This window comes from Globicephala melas, chromosome 15 (genome assembly GCF_963455315.2).
Source record: "Globicephala melas chromosome 15, mGloMel1.2, whole genome shotgun sequence".
Taxonomy (NCBI): domain Eukaryota; kingdom Metazoa; phylum Chordata; class Mammalia; order Artiodactyla; family Delphinidae; genus Globicephala; species Globicephala melas.
Window position 1 is genome coordinate 12,981,123 of NC_083328.1, and position 23,034 is coordinate 13,004,156.

General features: G+C 46.8%; 1 long non-coding RNA gene across 2 annotated transcripts in view; it reads right to left on the reverse strand.

The window, feature by feature from the left end:
• Nucleotides 1-23,034, reverse strand: part of LOC132593447 (uncharacterized) — a 123,170-nt gene that overhangs the window by 11,279 nt on the left and 88,857 nt on the right. Inside the window, exons 2-3 of one of the 2 annotated variants that reach the window (XR_009558970.1) lie at nt 4,096-4,157; nt 2,369-2,586 (exon numbers count right to left, since the gene is read on the reverse strand). This is a non-coding gene — a long non-coding RNA (uncharacterized lncRNA). Of the gene's footprint in view, nt 1-2,368; nt 2,587-4,095; nt 4,158-23,034 lie in introns of those variants that run through there. The other variant, XR_009558969.1, reaches the window with a different exon arrangement.

Below are 23,034 nucleotides of genomic sequence, written 5' to 3' on the forward strand. Positions count from 1 at the left end.
ATACAAAACAAAACAAGAAAAAGAGACCAGTTTTCTGGGTAAAATATGATGGTGGCCTGCGAAAACGTATCTGCCGAGAAGAGTAGCCGTTATATTCTGGAGGTAGAGCTGAGGGGACTTGTTGAAGGGTTAGAAGCATTTGGGAAAGAAAGACGACAGAGAAAAATTAAGCAGCCGAAGTGGGCTGCCTACTCTGGCTCCGTGAGGCTGAGTGCCAAAGCTAGGACATCTAATTGAGTGGCCCTGGAGACGCACAGGACTTCGGTGGGGTGGCCACACTCCAGCGGACAAGGGGTGAATAGCCAAGAGGAAACAAGGCCAATAGCTCTAGGAAGAGGCCAAAGTGTGAGCCTTGCTTTACATGAAGCCATACCATTTGTTAAATGAACACCCCCCCCCAACCTTATCCCATCAATGAATTACCATCCTTCTGGTCTACCAAGCTAGCCCCTCAGGATCACTATAAACACCATCCTTCTTCCAACGTTCCCTTTCTTTCCACATTCCCAGTCATTCACCACTCTACTGACCTCCCAACCCCCAATGTCTTGGGCATTTTCCTTCCCTGTGCTTAGCGTGAAGTTTCATCTCTTCCCTAGATTCTTACAACAGCTTCACTGCCCTCACTGGTTGCTCTTTTCCATTCTCCCCTCTCATCTTTCCATTCCATCTTTCAAGCTGTCAAAATGGTCTTTCTAAGATATATAGGCTGAATCACATAACTCTCCACTCAGAAAACAGTAGCAGCGCTCAGGTTTGTAAAGACTAAAACAAACTCCTTAGCAGGACGTGCACTGTGCTCGCTAATTCTTCCAGGTGCTTCCAGTTATTATAATTCTTCCAGGTGCTTCTGCAAAGCCACCTGCTCCAACACTTAGTGGCTTAAAACAATGGCACTGATCATGTTCATGGATTATGTGAGTCACGAATTCAGACACAGCCTGGGGTCTCTCATCTTGGAGACAGATGCAAGACAGCTTGGGGTCTCTCATGCTGCAGTCAGAGGTCAGCTGCAGTCAGATGATGTTGGAATCTTCTGAAAGCTTGACCGAGCCTGGACGATCTCTTTGCAAGGTGTCTTACTCACAAGGCTGGTGAGTTGGTGCTGGCTGTTGCCTAGCGGGCTCGGTTTCTACCCACAGGGCTGCCTGAGCGTCTTCGTAGCATGGCCATGGGCTTCCCCTAGAACGAATGATCCAAGAGACCCTAGAGAAGCTTCAATGCCTTTTATGATTTAGCTCTGGAAGCTGCAGAGTACTACTTCTGCCAAAATCTACTGGTCAAGGCAGTTCCAAAGTCCACCCAGGTTTAAAAGAGGGAACAAAGATTCTTGTCTCTTCATAGAGGAGAGTCAATGTTGTACTGTGAGAAGAGCAAGTATAGGATAGGATACACGTTGGTGCAGCCACCTTTGGAGGATGCAATCTGCCACTCATCCTGGGCTCCATTCACTTGTTCACCCCTGGGTTACATGTTTTCACAACCTCGTTTCTCTCTTCTGCTGTTCCATTGATCAGACCCTTATCCACGTCACCATCCTTCAAGGTCAGCTCAAATAACACTTCCTGGTTGAACTTTCCAGGCAGAATGAATCGTCCTCCTTGTATGCTCCCACTGCATCCTGCTTATACATCCACTTAGCATGTTTTCCTGTATACTGTATGTGAAATCACTTATTGAAGAGTCTGGCTCTCCCATGAGACTGTTAAGTTCATCTTTCCATCTCCACTTCCTTGCAACGGTCAAGCCCAGAGGAAGTTCAGAACAATAACAATTGTCAGATTCCGTGTACGCCTGAGAGATGGCCCAGGTGAGATGGCTGTGGTGCTGAGGAGGGCAGTCAGGCCGTGGTTCTGGAAGGGGTGTCAGTTTCTGGATCCATCAGCCTTGCTCCAAGTCAAGGATCTTCCATGGAGGAGATCCCATTCTGCATATTGATGCCAAAGCTGGGGCTGGTGACCCCTGTCCCAGGATTGAAATGGGGGTGCAGAGCCTTGTCTCTGAAGCAGGATTGCCCTTGGCTGGTCCTGGAGGGCAGCAGCCAAAGGGGAAAGTGTCTGTAGTTACAGCTACACTCACCCAGCCTCTACGACAGCCCGGCACTACATATCCACCATCTCAAATGTAACACGTCCAGAAGAACTCTTGATTCCTTGTTTCCCCCACCCAGACCCTGTCTCATTCCCTCCCTCCCCTAGTCTCCCCAGCCCTGGAAAGGTCCCCCTTTGCTCAGGCTGAAAAGCCCTAGGACTGTTCCTCAGATCCCTTCTTTTGTTCACTCCCCATGCCGTCCATCCGCCGGTCCCAGCACCACTACCTTGGGAATAAACCCTGAATCTGCCCACTTCTCATCCTCTGCCACCGGCGCTGTGGGCCAAGCCGCCAACATCTCATCTAGACAACTGCAGAGGCTCCTGACTGTGCTGTCTGCTTCCACATTTGCCTCCTCCAGGTGTCCCAGGGCCCATTCTGATGTGGTATCAAAGCGTGGCACATCCGAGCCAGAAGTCGTCTTAACGGTGGGGTTCTGAGGCTTTTAACAGATCCTAGAGCTTTAAGCATTGCTCAAAAGGCGTCTTTGGGGACCTAGGGAAAAACCAGGAGTGATGGGGTTGGCCACCAGCTGACTTACATGGAGTCTTTGTACAAATTATTAAAAGCAGCCCTCTTTGGGCAGGCGCATCCCTCTGGGAACATGCCTGGCATCAGACAGGGTCTTTTTGCAAAGCAAAGGGCACAGGACTTGGCAAATGAACCAAATGATTCCAAACCAACCAAACGAACCAAAAAAGCACAAATGATTTAGCAGGCTGGATTTCTGGTGCCTTTGTGCAGTCGACAGCCTGCTCCTGCATGGCCTGTGGTAGGCGGAACGATGGCCCTCCAGAAAACAGCCACCTCTTAATCCCCGGAACCTGTAAACGTTACCTTCCTGGAAAAGGGGACTTGCATATGGGGCTAAGTTAAGGATCTTGAGATAGAGAGATGCTCCTGGATTATCTGGGGCGGGGAGGGACCTGGATGGAATCCCAGGGGTCCTTGTAAGGGGAGGCAGGGAGGTCCAAGGAGGATAGGAAGCAAGAGCTTCGACTGCTTCAAGGAAGAGGTCACGAGCCAAGGGATGCAGGCGGTCACCGGAAGTAGAAGAGGCAAGGAAAGGGGTTCTCCCTCGGGCCTCCGAAGGGGGGTCAGCCCTGTGACACCTCGACTTTAACCCTAAGAGACTTGAGTGTGGACTCCTCACCACCAGACCTATAAAATAATAAATCTGTGTTGTTGTAAGTCACCAAGTCTGTAATTTGTTACAGAGGCAGCAGGAGATGAACACACAGCCCCTGCGCCACCTCTTCCAGGTGAGCCTTCTGGTTCCGTCTGCGATGCGCATTGGGCTCCAGGTAAGACTGCACTTGAAGAAGGAATACTGCTGCTGAATATGTTTCAGACATCTAGCGCTGGATGGTAAAGTATTGTTTTCAGTGTTAAATTCACTGAAGTTGATAAGTGCACTGTGACTGTAAGAGAATACCTTTGTTCTCAGGAAATACATACAGACGCGTTTAGTATAATGTATGGAACTTATTCTGAAATGATTCAGAGAAAAATGTGTGCATGTGTGTGTGTGTGTGTGTGTGTGTATACACACACACACGTGTATATGAAAAGAGAGTACACGATAAAGCAAATGGGGAATATTCATAATAGGCAAATCTCAGTAAAAGTATACAGACATGTTCTTTGTGCTCTTCTTGCAACGTGGCTACAAATTTTGAAATTATTTCCAAAGAATAAGGTTAAAAAAAAAAACAACCCCACCGTGAACCAACTCCTTTCAGGGTATGACTGAGAACATGGAGGTGGTCGGGAGCTCACACAAGACCTCAAGAACAGTTTGTAGCTGAGCTGGGTCTAGACTCCCTGGCTCCTGATCTAAATGATGTTTTTTGAGGCAAACGCCCACGGGGAGTCACAGTACATTAAACTAGTTCACGCTGTTATAAATAACTCCCTGGGCCTAGTCTCCTGACCCTGGAATCTTGGTTACTTGAAAGCATTTCGATTCCGTAGGTGGATGCAGAGAAGGATCTGGAAACTTACCAGTTTTTCTGTGAGGAGTCTTGTCCTGCAGGCATCCCGTTATGACGTTATTTGCCACTATCCTGAGAGTGGAAAGATATACAATTAGCTGATGTCCTTCTACTAAGTCCTGGGGAAGGCTCTGTTTATCCATTCATTCAATCAGTCAGCAAATATTATTGAAATCACACTACGTGCTCAACTTATCATAGGAGCTGGTCACACAGATAACACAGCGTGAACAAGAGATGGATCTGGGATGGAGTTTCCCTTCTAGGGGAAAGAGAGAGAGAAACAACAAACAAAAGAAACATTTGTTTAGTGTTAAGTGACAAGAAGACAATAAAATAGGGAGGTAGAGTAGAATAGCAGTTCCCAACTCTTTTTTTTTTTTTTTAAAGTTTTTATTTTATCTTTTTGGCCGCACCACGCCACATGTGGGATCTTAGTTCACTGACCAGGGATTGAACCTGTGCCCCCTGTAGTGGAAACATGGAGTCTTAACCACTGGACTGCCAGGGAAGTCCCCCAACTCTTTTTTTTTTTTTTTGCGGTACGCGGACCTCTCACTGCTGTGGCCTCTCCCGTTGCGGAGCACAGGCTCTGGACGCGCAGGCTCAGCGGCCATGGCTCACGGGCCCAGCCGCTCCGCGGCATGTGGGATCTTCCCGGACCGGGGCACGAACCCGCGTCCCCTGCACCGGCAGGCGGACTCTCAACCACTGCGCCACCAGGGAAGCCCCGCCCCAACTCTTTTGATTGTACGTATCTATCAAAATTTTTTGGACACTTGCCATAAACACACATTTAGACACATACGTAGTGGTTTATAAATAACACTCATGTGCCACTGTACTGATGCATCATAAAATATACACAAAATAAAAATGTTATAAAAATAGCGTAGGGCTTCCCTGGTGGCGCAGTGGTTAAGAATCCGCCTACCAATGCAGCGGACACAGGTTCAAGCCCTGGTCCAGGAAGATCCCACATGCCACGGAGCAACTAATCCCATGTGCCGCAACTACTGAGCCCGCGGTTCCACAACTACTGAAGCCTGCGTGCCTAGAGCCCGTGCTCTGCAACAAGAGAAGCCATTGCAATGAGAAGCCCACGCACTGCAATGAAGGGTAGCCCCCGCTCACTACAACTAGAGAAAGCCCGCACACAGCAACGAAGACCCAACGCAGCCAAAAATAAATAAAATAGATACAACGTTAAAGACATAAAAAATGTTTAAATATAAAAATGGAGTAAAAAGTAATAGAAATGGAAGTCTATCCCTTTCTTCTTGTACCTCTTTGTATCATCTTTGGCACCCCAGCATGTGTGTCCTGTTCTAGGGATCACTGAGAGAGAAGAAAAGGGAAGGGGCTTGCTCTAGACAGAATGGTCGAGGAAGCTTTGAGAAGGTGCTACCTGCCCTAAGACCTGACCAATGAGAAGAAGCTGCCAATAGACCTGTGGGAGAATCTTCTACGTACAGGAGCCACCAGCTACCAGGCCCAGAGGAGGGAGCAGGCTTGGTGCTTCTGAGGAAGAGACAGAGGGTCAGGGTGTCTGGAGCAGAGGGAATGGAGAGCAGAATGGCCAGAGGGTGGTCTGTGAGGACAGAGGCCAGATCCTGGAGGCCTGCAGGCCATGCTGAGAGTGTGGATTTTATTCTAACACCACAGAAAACAACTAGAGGGTTTCCAGCAAGATGGTGGTGGACATTTTAAACAATTTCACCAGCTGCTCTGTGAGAAGGGATTGTAGGTGCAGGATCAGAAGTGAGACCAGGTAGGAACTTCCTGCAATAGTCCAGGGAAGAGATGCTGATGACCTGAAGTTGGGAGGTGACTGAGGAGTGAGCAGGAAGTGGATGAATTGGGATGAATGAATGAATGTTTCGGAGGAAGAGTTGACAGGATTGGGTTGGAAATGGGGAGCGGTCTGGTGATGGTAGGAGAAGCAGCAAGACTGACTCCTAGGTTTCTGGCCTGAGTTGCCAGGTGAAGAGTGGGGAAGTCGGGGTGAAGAAGTACTGCTCACCTCTGCTCCAGACGGGGGAGGCAATAAGTAGGCGCTTGTGTATACATGTCTGTATATGCATGTGGGGGAGGTCAGGACTGCGGGTGTCAACTTGGCTGTCACAGGGGACAGAGGTGAGGCGTCTGAGGGCAGCCTGTGGGCAGCAGGGGGCAGCTGGAGAGCCCAAGATAGGGAAGCGCTGCAGACAGGAAGCAGGAAATCATCCAAGAGAAACTGCACCCTTGTCAAGTTCTGCCCAGATTCAGCCCAAATTGTTTCATATTGTGAAGCGATGCAGTCTGGCTGCAGCCTGGAGCTGCCGCCGCGGCCATGCCTGGAGGATCGACAGGTGGGAGGCTCGGAGCCCCTTTGCTGGGGAAGAATGTCAAGTTCAGACCCCTGGCGGCAGGCGGCCAGTTTGAAAGCCTCCCCACCCTGGCCCCTGAGGAAGGTCTGAGAAGACTCACAGCCCCCCCCTCCCCCCGACCACCTCCTTCCACTGCATTGCAGCTGCTTCCAGGGCCTGGAGCTCTTGACATCTTGACAAACGATGCAACTGGCAAAGCAAATCAATGTTCCAGCCAGAGAGCTGCAGGTTTCCCCTGGGTGCGGGGTGGGAACAGGGGGAGGTGAATGCATTTTCCCAAGTGTGCCCACAAAGTGGGTATGAATCCCAGCCACGAATCCCTCCTGTAAGAAATTGCGTTTTATTTTCTCATAACTGAATGTAATTTCTATGTCAAGTTCCCATGCCACCCAATGGCAGAAGACATCACCTCCATCAAGTCTGAGTTTCCCATTTCCTTGAGGTTGTGTCCAGATGCCAGGGCTCTCAGAGGCCAGGGGTGTCAGCCGGGAGGGGGGCGTCAGGCAGGAGGCCTGTGGCTCTTGGTGGCGTCATCTGCGTGGGCTGGGACATCCTTGTGTCCCTCTGGTTCTTGGTCATCCATCCATCCCCCTCGGGTCCACCAGCCCTCACTCTCACTCTTCAGCCATCCTTGGGTCCATGGGGGACATTCTACTGTGCCCCAGTTTCTGGGCCCTCGGACCATCTGCTTCAGGCCCCTCTCGATATGTGTGTTCATGACACTTTTGTGCTGCAACCCGGAATATGGGACCTGCTGTGATCCCATCATGGCCAGTCTGCCCAGTTACACACCTCTGGTCGATTCGGCTTCTGCCCCAACACAGAATGGGCCTGGCAGTCCCAAGTTTGGGCCACTTGCTTGGGTTCTGCCCAGGGAACGGGTTAGAGGCTGCTTCTCCTCTTGGAGGCCCGAGCTTATCTAGAAATTTTATTATCCCCTTGGGTGCAGCCCAGGGAACAGGCCGGAGGGGCCCCTTTGCTGTCTGCTTCCCCGATGCTGATGTTCTAAGAGGCTCAGGACTGCCAGCCTGCCCTGCTCTCACTCGGCACCTGCACCCCCGCCTTTTCTACACAGCTGGCTCTTGACAGAGGCAAATAAGGTAGATGGGGCAGAGATTCACTGATCAAGCAATTGGTAGAGAAGTTGACCCCCCCACCAATGCGTTACGTCTGCCTTTTCAGTTCCACTTGGCTTTGGTTAAGACAAAATTCCCCTTCGTTTAACTGGCTGCTTGGGGTTCGATGAAGTAGCCTCGCTGGTGTGGTTCACTTTGCAAGGGGTTGGAATGGAGCAATTTAAGTGTGTCTGTAGGCTGGGTCCAATGATGCCTATAGACCCGGTTTCTGGGTAAAAATTGGTCTAACAAGAGGAATTTCTCTTACAACTGTTTGTTTTTATGGCGAATGTATTTTATGCCCACAAAACCAGCAGAGCAGTGACTTTAATCCAACATAATAATTCATCACTGTACAAAGCCTTATACGTTGCAATGTATATTTCTATCTGCATCCTCATTCGGGAGCCATAAAACCCCCGAGAGACAGGCAGGATGTGTATTAGTTATCCCTGCCTTACCAATAGCGGAAAGTAACGACGGGTCTGGGATCTTGATCTCCCACCTCTGCTCCGGCACCCTTTCAATCTCCTGTGTTTCAAACTTCCCACTGAATTGCCTGGTTTTGCAATATGCACCCTTGTGGAAGTAGCCATCCTGACCCACTCTGACCGGCTGTAGACACTGCCTGGGATGCATGCTGACCCTCCTATGTTCTGCAGCCATAGGACGAGTCCTTGTACTCCTGCCTCCAGTTTGGAGAGATGAGAGAGTGATTCTAGAACTCAAGAATGAGGGTCCACCTCACTGTGCATCGAGATCATCCGGGAACTTTAAAAAACAACGTGTCTGCTGTGGAAAACAGTATGGTAGCTCCTCAGAAAACTAAAAATAGAACTACCATATGATCCAGCAATCCCACTCCTGGGCATATATCCAGACAAAACTGTAATCAAAAAGATACATGCACCCCTATGTTCACAGCAGCATTACTCACAATAGCCAAGACATGGAAACAACCTAAATGTCCATCAACAGATGAATGGATAAAGAAGATGTGGTACATATATACAATGGAATATTAGTCATAAAAAAGGATGAAATAATGCCATTTGCAGCAACATGGATGGACCTAAAGATTACCACACTAAGTGAAGTAAGTCAGACAGAGAAAGACAAATACCATATGATATCTCTTATATGTGGAATCTAAAATATGACAGAAAAAAACCTATCTACGAAACAGAAACAGACTCTCAGACATAGAGAACAGACTTGTGGGTGCCAAGGGGGAGGGAGTTGGGGGAGGGATGGAGTGGGAGGTTGGGGTTAGCAGATGTAAGCTTTTATATATAAAAAGGATAAACAACAAGGTCTTACTGTATAGCACAGAGAGCTATATTCAATATCCTATGATAAACCATAATGGAAAAGAATATTTAAAAAAAGAATATATATATATGTATAACTGTATCACTGTGCTGTACAGCAGAAATTAACACAACATTGTAAATCAACTATACTTCAATAAAACAAACAAAAAAACAGTGTGTCTGGGTCCCACCCCAGAGGTTTGTTTTGATTGGTTGTTTTTGTTGCCATATTTAAGCTCTTCCAGGTGATTGTCATGTGCAGATAGGGTTGAATACCACTGGGCTACAATATGACCCATTTTACCTTGGCCCCCTTTCTAGGCATTAGACATTAGGTGCATCATTTCTCCTCAGCAGTGGCATTGGCTGCTTCTTGTACTTAAACATCTCTTTTGTGGGCCTCCTGCAGTGCTCCTGGTCCCCCGTGTATGATACAGGAGAGGGTGCCATCTGCTGTCACCTGAGGAGAACTGAGCATCAGTCTATAGCCAGGATTGGGCCTTAGTTGGGGGAAAGTTTGAGAGGACAAGTTCTACCTGTGTCAAAGCAACAAAGAGAGACTTGGTCGATGGTTGCCACGGAAATGCTGGTAAAGCCCCACTTCCATGTCCCACCTGCAGTCTCAGGAGTTGGTCTTGTGTGTGGGAGGCTGAAGATGCAAGCCCAGCACTGCTGACCTCTGCCTGGGAGGGATGACCCACTTCCTGGGCCCATGATGGATTGCTGGCATGGTGGCCTTTCCTGGACCTGGCTCTTGGCCAATCCCTGAGGTGTGGGCCTGGCATGACGGAGCACAGGGAAGAAGTGGTGCCTGAGGAAGGCTCAGGGTTCTTTGAGGAAGCAGCATTGGAGGTGGGCCTTGGAGGACGAGCAGGAGATCCCGGAGGTCGAGATGGGAGGAGATGAGAGCCTTCTTGGCCAAGGGCAAACCAGTATCACTTCCCACACTTAGGTATCATCAGCTCAGCGTAGGGGAAGTGGAGAATGGGTTGATTCGGGTCAATGGAAAGGTTGGGCAAGACTCTGTACCTTCTCAGATGCCCTGCGCAGCCGTGACTGAGGTTGCCAGGCGTGCTGAGCGGCTGCAGACACCACACTTAGGACCGGGGCACCCAAAGGCAGTGGAGGTTGCACCCCGCGCCCTGTGGGTTCCTTTGTCCCTCTTCATCATCCTCATTATCACATAATAAGAACATGATGCTGTTCAGCTTTCAGTCAATCTTGTGAGGCAAACAGGACCGGGAGCATTGTCCCCATCTGATAGATGCAGAAACAGAGGCTCAAAGGGGTTAAATGACACGGGTAATGCATCCCAGAACGGCACACCCGATTCCAGGCTCTGGATACGAAGTGCTCACGGCTTCCTTTTTAGGCCTCAGGCACACTTGTAATGGAGACTGAAGCAGCTTTAGGTGACATCCCCACCAAGACATCCACATCCATACCTGGCCCCGTGCTCCACTGGCAGTAGCATCGTAATCGAACGCTTCCTGTGAACTGCTCCAAGCATCCTCTCTGTTAATCCATGTAGTCCTCACAAGATCTACATTTTACAGATGAGGAAACTGAGGCACAGGTATTAGCTGACCAGTTCAAGGAACAGCCCCAGCTCTCAACCATGAGGCCCCACCACCTTGAAAGGAGGCCGACTGGAGAAGGCAGGGACGTCCAAATCAGACAAGTGCAAGTGTGGATCTGGGGCTGTGATGACTTCTCCATCTGAGTCTCCTGCCCGTGACCAGGGGAGCGCTTACCCTGCCGGCTTGTGGTAAAGGTGAGATGAAGTTCCCTCTGCAGAGCACCCTGCACTGTGCCAGGCACCCGGTCATATTCACTCTGCACTAGGGATTCTGACTCTGAAACCAATGTTGAGCGTATTGATCAGGTCAGCGGGGACAGGAGGGGAGGGCGGGGGAGGGACTGGCAGGCCCAGTGTGGTGACCTTGCTCTCTGGCGGGACTTGCAATGCCCCACGCTGCGCTCCACAAAAGCTGCTCCTTGGGCCGAAGCAGAATGTCAAACTAGAACTGGAAATGTGGCATTAAAATATTGCCCCGGCGGAACCACCAGCCACTGGGAATCCGGACAGCAATAAATTAAGTGATGTTCCTGGCGTATGTGGTTTCCCTGTGGCCTCCCAGGAACACATTTCTGTATAAATAATTTACCAGATAAAGGGCTATTGAACCGGCCACATGGAGCTGCAAGAATAACGATAAATTCTGATTTTGTGAATCAAAGAGAGGCATCAGCTTGTAAAGCAAGGGCCCTGGATCTGGAGTCTGAAGTTCTGGGTCCCTGTCCTGGGTTGGCCCCGAGGATAGCAAACCCACCGGGTGGCTTTGGGCAGAGCCCCGCACATCCCTGGGCCTCTGTCCAGAAAATCAGGTGCCTGCTCAGGCCAGAAAATCGTTCAGGTAAATACTTGTATGATTTTTCCTCAACCTTCTCTTGCTTCCTCCTAGCTGCTCTCCAGATAGTAAGCCCTTTGGCTAGTCAGGCCGACTGCAGTTGTTTGAGAGGCATTTCACGCACATGCACACACCCCCACACGACACTGCAGAAAGAAGAAGTCCTTCTCTCAAGTGTTACTGTGAACAGATGAAAAATAATGCAAGTGATTTTTCAATGCAACGGAAGTTAGAAGGCAAGTGGACAGGAGGGCAAAGTGGAAATGATAACGGCCAGAGCCCGTGGCTGGAAACGTTAACTGTCTCCTTGGGATAGCACAGGAAGGGGAAGTAGCTATTACCCCAGGAAAGGAGCCAGGATGCGTCCTTTGTGGCGCCTCTCCAAAACTCCCTCCTTTTGTTTCAGTCCAGGTTGCCTCCTTGGGCCTGGAGGGCAGTTTCTCCTCTTTCATCAGGACAGCAGCACCGGCTCTGAGCAGGGATGCTCCTGCTGTACCACGTTGCCAGACCCAGCGACCTCTTTCCCGGACTCACCCTGCCTCTGCTTCCAGCACCGGCTCACGTGTGGGTTTGTCTTCTGCTCTGTAGTAGCTATTTTTACTGTCGCCACTTCCCAGAGCTGAGCCTTGGTCAGGAGCTGAGTGTTGGAGCCAACAGAGGCAGCCTGTCTGGTCCATCTCAGCCAGAAAATGAACAAGCAGGCACGAGAAGCTATTCAGTTCCACATTAGAACCAAAAAGTCTTTACATTCTAATCGTACCTTGATGCCGAAAGAGAATATATTCCACAACACACTTTGTGATCAGAAACAGGTACTGCGTGCACAGAAAGTCACCTCAGGACACAAGAATTCTCCCTCTCCTTCTCTCCCTTCTTTCGTCCCTCCTTCCTTATGGAAATATTTCTCAAGCACATATTGTGAGGAAGAAACTCAGAGAGAGACATGGGGGAGGGAGAGGAGACAAAGGGGGAGGGAGAGAAGACAGAGCCTCTGCTCTCCCGTAGGAGATACAGAAACAATTTCAAAGCAGTGCATTAAGTGTTATAATAAAAGGAACACAGGATGCCAGGGGTGCAAAGAAGAGGCATCTTATTTGATTGTGAAATAAATAAGATTTAGCATCAGTAAAGCTTCCTAGAAGAGGAGATACTGAAACTGAGCTGCAATAACAAGGTGGGGCTCAGAGCCAGTCACCGTGGGACAGAGTAGCATTCCAGACAGAGCACGCACAAAGCAACCAGCCAGAGGGAGCAATGCCTGCAGCTGACTGCAGCAAGACAGTGAGGCCAGAGTTTTGCAGGTGGCCTGGACTGCATCCCAAATGAGACAGAGGCATGGGCTCGGGCCAGGTCATCGTGGGCCCAGAGTGCCACGCTAAGAGGTCGGAGCTTTGTCCCAAAGGTTCTCTGGAGCTGCACTAGTCAGGGTCTGGTCAGGAAGGCGTGAGAATCCCACTAGGTATTTCAAAGGCAGGGATTTAATACAGGGACTTAATTGCACAGGTGATGGAGGGCTCAAAGAGCAGAAAGGACTCAAGGGAACCCAAAGATAATTGAAGAAAATGGCTACCACCTGTAGGACTTGGGGACAAAGGGAGGAGGGGATTCATGAGAATGAGAACCTAGAGATGCAGAGGAGGGGGTGCTGTGGAGCTGGTGCTGGGGTCTCCGAAGGGGTGTGTCAGGCTGGTCCTGGGAGTATCAAGAGAAACCAGTCTTCACCCACCTGTTGCCCAGGGCACAGGGCACTGCTTGTGTAACTGGGGGCTTTCCCCACCACCAAGCAATTCTCCAATACCAGCTGGGTGTCCTACAACCCAACTCAATTCTGACACTGTACCTGGAAATGCCATCCGATCCCACAGGTTAAGGGCTCAGTCCCACAAGATGCCCTCACACCCCCCACCCACTTCAGATGCTGGTCTGAAGTCACCAAACTCTGGATTTGCGACAACCCCCTCCCTGGGTTCATTTAGTTGGCTCGGGTGGCTCACAGAACTCAGAGGGAAGCATTTTACTTACTGGATTACTGGTTTATTATGAAAGGATATAACTCGGGAACAGCCAGATGGAAGAGACGCATAGGGCAAGGGATGGGGAAAGGATGGGGCGACTCCATGCTTTCTCTGGGTATCATTCTCCCGGCATCTCCACGCATTCAGCAACCCTGTCTCTGAACTCTGTCTTTTTGGGTTTCTATGGCGGCTCCATTACATAGGCATGACTGATTAAATCATTGGCCATTAGTGATGGATGAAGCCTCCAGCCCCTCTCCTCTCCCTGGAGGTCAGGTGGGAGGGACTGTAAGTTCCAACCCTCTAATCACATGGTTGGTTCTCCAGGCAACCTGCTGGCGTCCTCAGGTGCCTCCAAAAGCCACCTCATTAACATGACAAAAGACGCTTTATTCTCCCAACTCTCACCATCACAGGAAATTCCAAGGGTTTGAGGAGCTCTGTACCAGAAACAGGGACTGAGACCAAATATATATTTCTTACTATAAGTCACAGTATCACAAAATCACAATGCCACAGCTTGGGTGGAGCTGACCCATGGGAAGGAGCAAGGCCCTTCTCCTCATGCAGAACCTGACGGGGACCAGCTGGCCACATGGTTCACAGAACCTCAGCCCAAGCATCACAGAGCAGGGTGTTGAAGGGGGGTGTGGAGCTGGGAGATACGAGCTGAAGAATCCACGTAAAAAGGGACTGATGTGGGTTTGGGTTTTGGAAAGAGCAATCTGGGTACAGTGTGGAGAAGGAATAGAATAGGCTGGGCGGCCCGTGAGGAGGAAGAAGCGTCTCTCCAGGGGGGACATGGTGGGTGGCAGGAGTCAGGCTGGGAAGAAGATTCAGAGATGAGGTGAAGGGACCTGGAGATCAACCACCCAGTGGGTTTGGGGTAGAAGGAGAGATGGAATTCAAGGCTGAACCACAGACCCCTACTTGAGCAAAGGCGTGGGTGGTACTGCTCCCAGCGTAAAGCACGTGGATGAAGATAAGAGGGGGTCGGGGAGTGGAGAGATGGCCGTTCTACCTCTGCTTTTCAGCTTCTAAGAACAGGAATGTCCGTCCTTGGCAGGACAGCATCCCACTGGTCCCTGTAATTGCTAACATCGCCGCCTTTTCACAGAGGAAACGACTGTCTCCTACAGTCTCCATGCACAGGACCTAACATCGCCCTCCAGAGTTACACAGAACATTCCTCTTCTCCCAGACAAATATTTGAAGACAATTGTGATCAAAAAGAATGAGTAAGAGGTGTGTAAGGGGTTGTAATTCAAATTAAGACTCTCAGAGTGTTTGTTTTCTGGCCCAAAGCACCACCAGCCAAGCATGTGTCAAGGGCAGGCTGGAGCTCGAGGCCGAGAGGAGGTGACGGATGCCTTAGCCTCCCGACAGGGGCTTTTCAGTGAGGGCGATGAGCCCCCAGACAGAAGAAATGCTGCAGGAAGGAAAGTGGGGGATGCGGAGGACAAAGATCAGGGGGTGGCGTTGGCTTGTGCAGCAGAGTCAGATGTCAGCGCCTTGGAGGCCATGCTCCAATCCCCTTGGAGGTCAGGTGATTCCCAAGGGGTCAGCCTATCAGTGTTGAGAGAGTGAGGATGTGATGGGCACAGGTGTGGTCTTGGCCTTGGGGACTGTCTCGTCAAAAATAGTGGCCTGGGGCTTCTCTGGTGGTGCAGTGATTAAGAATCTGCCTGCCAATGCAGGGGACATGGGTTCAAGCCCTGGTCCAGGATGATCCCACATGCCGCGGAGCAGCTAAGTTCATGCACCACAACTACTGAGCCCACATGCCTAGAGCCCGTGCGCCACAACAAGAGAAGCCACTGCAATGAGAAGCCTGCACACCTCAACAAAGAGTAGCCCCTGCTCACCACAACTAGAGTAAGACTGCATGCAGCAACGAAGACCCAAGGCAGCCAAAAATAAATAAATAAAATACATTTAAAATATAATAATAAATAAAGTTTAAAAACAAAACAAAATAAAAAAACCCAGAGGCCTAATAAGGCTGTAGGGACACACAGCTCCTCACTGTGGAAGTGACAGAGACCAGAGGAGAAATCCCACCTGCTGCCACCATGCAGGGACAGGTGAGGGAGCCAAAGGAGACTAGGGAGGAATCCATGGACCTGTGGCCAAAGATGATGCAATAACTGAGATTGTGGAAGGCAACAAGACTGTGAGGGTGACAGTGATAAAAGAGAGATGATTTCTGCTCAATGCCCTACACCACTTTGCTAGGGTTGCCATAAAAAATACCACAGATGGGGTGGCTAAGAGAACAGACATTTATTTTCTTACAGTTCTAGAGGCTAGAAGTCTGAGATCAAGGGGGCAGGAGGGTTGGTTCCCTCTGAGGCCTCACTCTTTGGCTTTCAGATGGCTGTCCTCTCCCTGTGTCCTCACATGGTCTTCTCTCCATGTGTCTGTGTCTTAATGTCCTCCTTTTATAAGGACACCAGTCATACTGGATTACAGCCCATCCTAATGACTTCATGTTAATTACCTATTTAAAGACCCTATCTCCCACTGACAGAGGAATGGATAAAGAAGATGTGGTACACATATACAATGGAATATTACTCAGTCATAAAAAAGGATGAAATAATGCCATTTGCAGCAACATGGATGGACCTAGAGATTACCACACTAAGTGAAGTCACACAGCAAAAGACAAATATCATATGATATCACTTATATGTGGAATCTAAAAAGATGATACAAATAAACTTATTTACAAAACAGAAAAAAAAATAAAGACCCTATCTCAAAATACAACCATATTCTGAGGTACTAGGGGTTAGAACTTCAACGTATGAATTTGGTGGTGGGGGGGACACAATTTAGCCCATAACTCCCTCTGAAACCAGGGACCATGTCTTATATTTTTAATGCTCTTTTTCTATAGCTCATTCTCATGCCACAAACATAATTGGCCCATGTTAACTGACTTGAAAACACAGTCTGTGCCCAGCCCTAAAATATCCCTCATTTGCTCTGTTGAATTCTGATCACTTTTTCAGGGCCTCGGTGGAACCCCCCCAGGTTCTGCCTAAATATATGGCCTGAGTTAACAACTTTTAGTAAACCACGAAGTATTTGTGAATGAAATCCATTAAAACCCTGAAAATTTTTATTCATGCAGTTTCCATGTATAGAATGAGAACTTTTTGGAGTTTTTCCTGGAAGCCTAGTGAGGTTTGTTTGTTTGTTTTCCAGTGGGAGGTAGATATTAATGAGCTTTAGGAGAGAAAGTTAATAATTCAATATGATGCATCATGGGCACATCTGTACAAACATGTATCTGTCAATGTTTCAAGAAATTTAGAGAAGGGAGTGATATGACATGTTCTTCCGTCTCTAGGCCCTCTGAAAAAGACAGAGGAAGCCTTATCCGTTAAGAAAACTGCTGGAGCTCTTTCTAAACTTTTTTGAAGCATGAATACTCAAAATGGGTATCTTTTTATTTTCCTTGTTGGACGTCTCTATGGAAATAGGCATGAAGACTTGTTTCTCATTTCATTGGACGTATGAAATATGCATTGAAGCTTGCTGTTATACTCAAACATAAGATACATTTTTTATCACGTATGCCTTGAAGAACCAAATTCATCAGAAACTTATTAATTCAAACATGCCTTAGAGCTCCTGATTACCAAGCATTTTAAAAAGATTATAGCTTTGCTCTACATGCCTACAGAAGAGCCTTTGTATTATTAATAATAATGGCTAACTTCTATAAATTTCTTACTCTGAGCCAGGTGCTCTGCTGTATATTTTACATTGCATCATTTCATTTAATTCTCCCCATAAGTCTATGCGGTAAGGATGATAATATCTCCATTTCCCCAAAGCATAGAGAGCTCATACAACTTGCCCAAGGTCATATAGCTAGAAAGTGTTGGAGCTGAGAGTCAAACCCAAGTCTGGCTGCCAAAGCCTGACTCAATAAACCCATGCCCATGACCTGTCATGGTCCAGGAAGAGTGAGATCCAAGATGGCATTCACCTACTGTATAGCACAGGGAACTCTATTCAATATTCTGTAATAACCTATATGGGGAAAGAATCTGAAAAAGAATGGATATATGTATATATATAACTGATTCATTTTGCTGTATACGTGAAACTAACACAACATTGTAAATCAACTCTACTTCAATAAAAATTTAAAAAAATATATTCACACACACACAAAATGGCAGTCAGGAATCCCTATTCTGTCAGCAGATATCTACTGCATGTACCAGGGCTAGACTCTGTGCTAGATACTATTTTTTATTTTTATTATTAAATTTTTCGGTACATGGGCCTCTCACTGTTGTGGCCTCTCCCGTTGCGGAGCACAGGCTCCGGACGCTCAGGCTCAGTGGCCATGGCTCATGGGCCCAGCAGCTCCGCGGCATGTGGGATCCTCCCAGACTGGGGCACGAACCTGTGTCCCCTGCATCAGCTGGTGGACTCTCAACCACTGCGCCACCAGGGAAGCCCTAGATACTATTTTTTTAAAAATGGAAGACTCCCTCTTGTGAGAGCACCAGAATCACAACTAACTGATGAACAAGCATCAACAGGAAGACACCAGAACTCACCAAAAATGATACCCCACGTCCAAAGACAAAGGAGAAGCCACAATGAGATGGCAGGAGGGGCGCAATCACAATAAAATCATATCCCATAACTGCTGGGTGGGTGACTCACAAACTAGAGAACATTTATACCACAGAAGTCCACCCACTGGAGTGAAGGTGCTGAGCCCCACGTCAGGCTTCCCAACCTGGGGGTCCGGCAACGGGAGGAGGAATTCTCAGAGAATCAGACTTTGAAGCCTAGTGGGATTTGATTGCAGGACTTCAACAGGACTGGGGGAAATAGAGACTCCACTCTTGGAGGGCACACACAAAGTAGTGTGCGCATCCCAGCATAAGGCACATGGATGAAGATAAGGGGGGTTGTGGAGTGGGGAAACAGCCAGGGGAAGGAGCAGTGACCCCACAGGAGACTGAACCAGACCTACCTGCTAGTGTTGGAGGGTCTCCTGCAGAGGTGGGGGGTGGCTGTGACACACTGTGAGGACAAGGACACTGGCAGCAGAAGTTCTGGGAAATACTCCTTGGTGTGAGCCCTCCGAGAGTCCACCATTAGCCCCATCAAAGAACCTGGGTAGGCTCCAGTGTTGAATCACCCCAGGCCAAACAACCAACAGGGAGGGAACCCAGCCCCAACCATCAGCAGGCAAGCAGATTAAAGTTTAGTGAGCTCTGCCCACCAGAGCAACACCCAGCTCTACCCACCACCAGTCCCTCCCATCAGGAAGCTTGCACAAGCCTCTAAGATAACCTCACCCACCAGAGGGCAGACAGCAGAAGCAAGAAGAACTACAATCCTGCAGCCTGTGGAACAAAACCCACATTCACAGAAAGATAGACAAGAGGAAAAGGCAGAGGGCTATGTAACAGATGAAGGACAAGATAAAACCCCAGAAAAACAACTAAATGAAGGGGAGATAGGCAACCTTCCAGAAAAAGAATTCAGAATAATGATAGTGAAGATGATCCAGGACCTCAAAAAAAGAATGGAGGCAAAGATGGAGAAGATGCAAGAAATGTTTAAAAAAGACCTGGAAGAACGAAAGAACAAACACCTAGAAGAATTAAAGAACAAACAAACAGAAATGAACAATACAATAACTGAAATGAAAGATACACTAGAAGGGATCAATAGCAGAATAACTGAGGCAGAAAAACGGATAAGTGACCTGGAAGACAGAATGTTGGAATTCACTGTTGTGGGACACAATAAAGAAAAAAGAATAAAGAGAAATGAAGACAGCCTAAGAGAGCTCTGGGACAACATTAAACGCAACAACATTAGCATTATGAGGATCCCAGAAGGAGAAAAGAGAAAGGACCTGAGAAAATACCTGAAGAGATTATAGTTGAAAACTTCTCTAACATGGGAAAGGAAATAGCCACCCAAGTGCAGGAAGTGCAGAGAATCCCAGGCAGGATAAAGCCAAGGAGAAACACGCCGAGACACATAGTAATCAAACTGGCAAAATTTAAAGACAAAGAAAAATTATTGAAAGCAACAAGGGAAAAACAACAAATAACATACAAGGGAACTCCCATAAGGTTAACAGCTGATTTCTCAGCAGAAACGCTACAAGTCAGAAGGAAGTGGCATGACATATTTAAAGTGATGAAAGAGAAGAACTACAACCAAGATTACTCTACCCAGCAAGGATCTCATTCAGATTCAATGGAGAAATCAAAAGCTTTACAGACAAGCAAAAGCTAAGAGAATTTAGCACCACCAAACCAGCTCTACAACAAATGCTAAAGGAACTTCTCTAAGTGGGAAACACGAGAGAAGAAAAGGACCTACAATAACAAACCCATAACAATTAAGAAAATGGTAATAGGAACATATATATCGATAAATACATTAAACGTGAATGGATTAAACGCTCCAACCAAAAACACAGGCTCGCTGAATGGATACATAAACAAGACCCATATATATGCTGTCTACAAGAGACCTACTTCAGACCTAGGGACACATACAGACTGAAAGTGAGGGGATGGAAAAAGATATTCCATGCAGATGGAAATCAAAAGAAAGCTGGAGTAGCAATACTCATATCAGATAAAACAGACTTTAAAATAAAGAATGTTACAAGAGACAAGGAAGGACACTACATAATGATCAAGGAATCAATGCAAGAAGAAGATATAACAATTATAATTATATATGCGCCCAACATAGAAGCACCTCAATACATAAGGCAAATGCTAACAGCTATAAAAGAGGAAATCAACAGTAACACAATAATAGGGGGGGACTTTAACACCTCACTTACACCAATGGACAGATCATCCAAACAGAAAATGAATAAGGAAACACAAGCTTTAAATGACACAATAGACCAGATAGATTTAATTGATATTTATAGGACATTCCATCCAAAAACAGCAGATTACCCTTTCTTTTCAAGTGCGCATGGAACATTCTCCAGGATAGATCACATCCTGGGTCACAAATCAAGCCGTAGTAAATTTAAGAGAATTGAAATCATATCAAGCATCTTTTCTGACCACAACACTATGAGATTAGAAATCAATTATAGGAAAAAGAACTGTAAAAAACACAAACACATGGAGACTAACCTATACGTTACAGACTAACCTATAACAAAGGGATCACTGAAGAAATCAAAGAGGAAATCAAAAAATACCTAGAGACAAATGACAATGAAAACATGATGATCCAAAACCTATGGTTTACAGCAAAAAGCAGTTCTAAGAGGGAAGTTTATAACAACACATGCCTACCTCAAGAAACAAGAAAAATCTCATTCTATGAGGCCACCATCACCCTGATACCAAAACCAGACAATGATACTACAAAAAAAGAAAATTACAGACCAATATCAATGATGAATATAGATGTAAAATTCCCCAGCAAAATACTAGCAAACAGATTCCAACAACATATTAAAAGGATCATACACCAAGATCAAGTGGGATTTATCCCAGGGATGCAAGGATTCTTCAATATATACAACTCAATCAATGTGATACACCTTATTAACAAATTGAAGAATAAAAACCATATGATCATCTTAAATTTTGTCAAAAACAAAATTCTACACCCATTTATGATTAAAAAAACCCTCCAGAATGTGGGCACAGAGGGAACCTACCTCAACATAATAAAGGCCATATATGACAAACCCACAGCAAAAATCATTCTCGGGCTTCCCTGGTGGCGCAGTGGTTGAGAGTCTGCCGGCCGATGCAGGGGACACGGGTTTGTGCCCCAGTCCGGGAAGATCCCACATGCCGTGGAGCGGCTGGGCCCATGAGCCATGGCCGCTAAGCCTGTGCGTCCGGAGCCTGTGCTCCGCAACGGGAGAAGCCACAGCACTGAGAGGCCCACATACTGCAAAAAACAAAAAAAGCATTCTCAATGGTGAAAAACTGAAAGCATTTCCCCTAAGATCAGGAACAAGACAAGGATGTCCATTCTCACTACTATTATTCAACATAGTTTTGGAAGCCCTAGCCATGGCAATCAGAGAAGAAAAAGAAATAAAAGGAATGCAAATCGGAAAAGAAGAAGTAAAACTGTCACTGTTTGCAGATGACATGATACTATACACAGAGAATCCTAAAGATGCCACCAGAAAGCTACTAGAGCTAATCAATGAATTTGGTAAAGTTGCAGGATACAAAATTAATGCACAGAAATCTCTTGCATTCCTATACACTGATGAAAAATCTGAAAGAGAAATTAAGGAAACACTCCCATTTACCACTGCAACACAAAGAGTAAAATACCTAGGATAAACCTACCTAGGGAGACAAAAGACCTGTATGCTGAAAACTATAAGACACTGATGAAAGAAATTAAAGATAATACAAACAGATGGAGAGATATACCATATTCTTGGATTGGAAGAATCAATATTGTGAAAATGACTATACTACCCAAAGCAATCTACAGATTCAATGCAATCCCTAACAAATTGCCAATGGCATTTTTTACAGAACTAGAACAAAAAATCTTAAAATTTGTATGGAGACATAAAAGACCCCGAATAGCTGGGGTCTTTTGTATGAAGACATAAAAGACCCCAAAGCAGTCTTGAGGGAAAAAAACGGAGCTGGAGGAATCAGACTCCCTGACTTCAGACTATACTACAAAGCTACAGTAATCAAGACAATATGGTACTGGCACAAAAGCAGAAACATAGATCAATGGAACAGGATAGAAAGCCCAGAGATAAACCCACGCACCTATGGTCAACTAGGCAAGGATATACAATGGAGAAAAGACAGTCTCTTCAATAAGTGGTGCTGGGAAAACTGGACAGCTACATGTAAAAGAATGAAATTAGAACACTCCCTAACACCATACACAAAAAGAAACTCAAAATGGATTAGAGACCTAAATGTAAGACCGGACACTATAAAACTCTTAGAGGAAAACATAAGAAGAACACTCTTTGACATAAATCACAGCAAGATCCTTTTTGACCCACCTCCTAGAGTAATGGAAATAAAAACAAAAATAAACAAATGGGACCTAATGAAACTTAAAAGCGTTTGCAAAGCAAAGGAAAGTACAAACAAGACAAAAAGACAACCCTCTGAATGGGAGAAAATATTTGCAAATGAATCAACGGACAAAGGGTTAATCTCCAAAATATATAAACAGCTCATGCAGCTCAATATTAAAAAAACAAACAACCCAATCCAAAAATGGGCAGAAGACCTAAATAGACATTTCTTCAAAGAAGACATACTGATGGCCGAGAAGCACATGAAAAGCTGCTCAACGTCACTAATCATTAGAGAAATGCAAATCAAAACTACAATGAGGTATCACCTCACACCAGTCAGAATGGGCATCATCAGAAAATCTACAAACAACAAATGCTGGAGAGGGTGTGGAGAAAAGGGAACCCTCTTGCACTGTTGGTAGGAATGTAAATTGATGCAGCCACTATGGAGAACAGTATGGAGCTTCCTTAAAAAACTAAAAATAGAACTTCCATATGACCCAGCAATCCCACTACTAGGCATATACCCAGAGAAAACCATCATTCAAAAAGACACATGCACCCCAATGTTAATTGCAGCACTATTTACAATAGCCAGGCCATGGAAGCAACCTAAATGTCCATCAACAGACGAATGGATAAAGAAGATGTGGTACACATATACA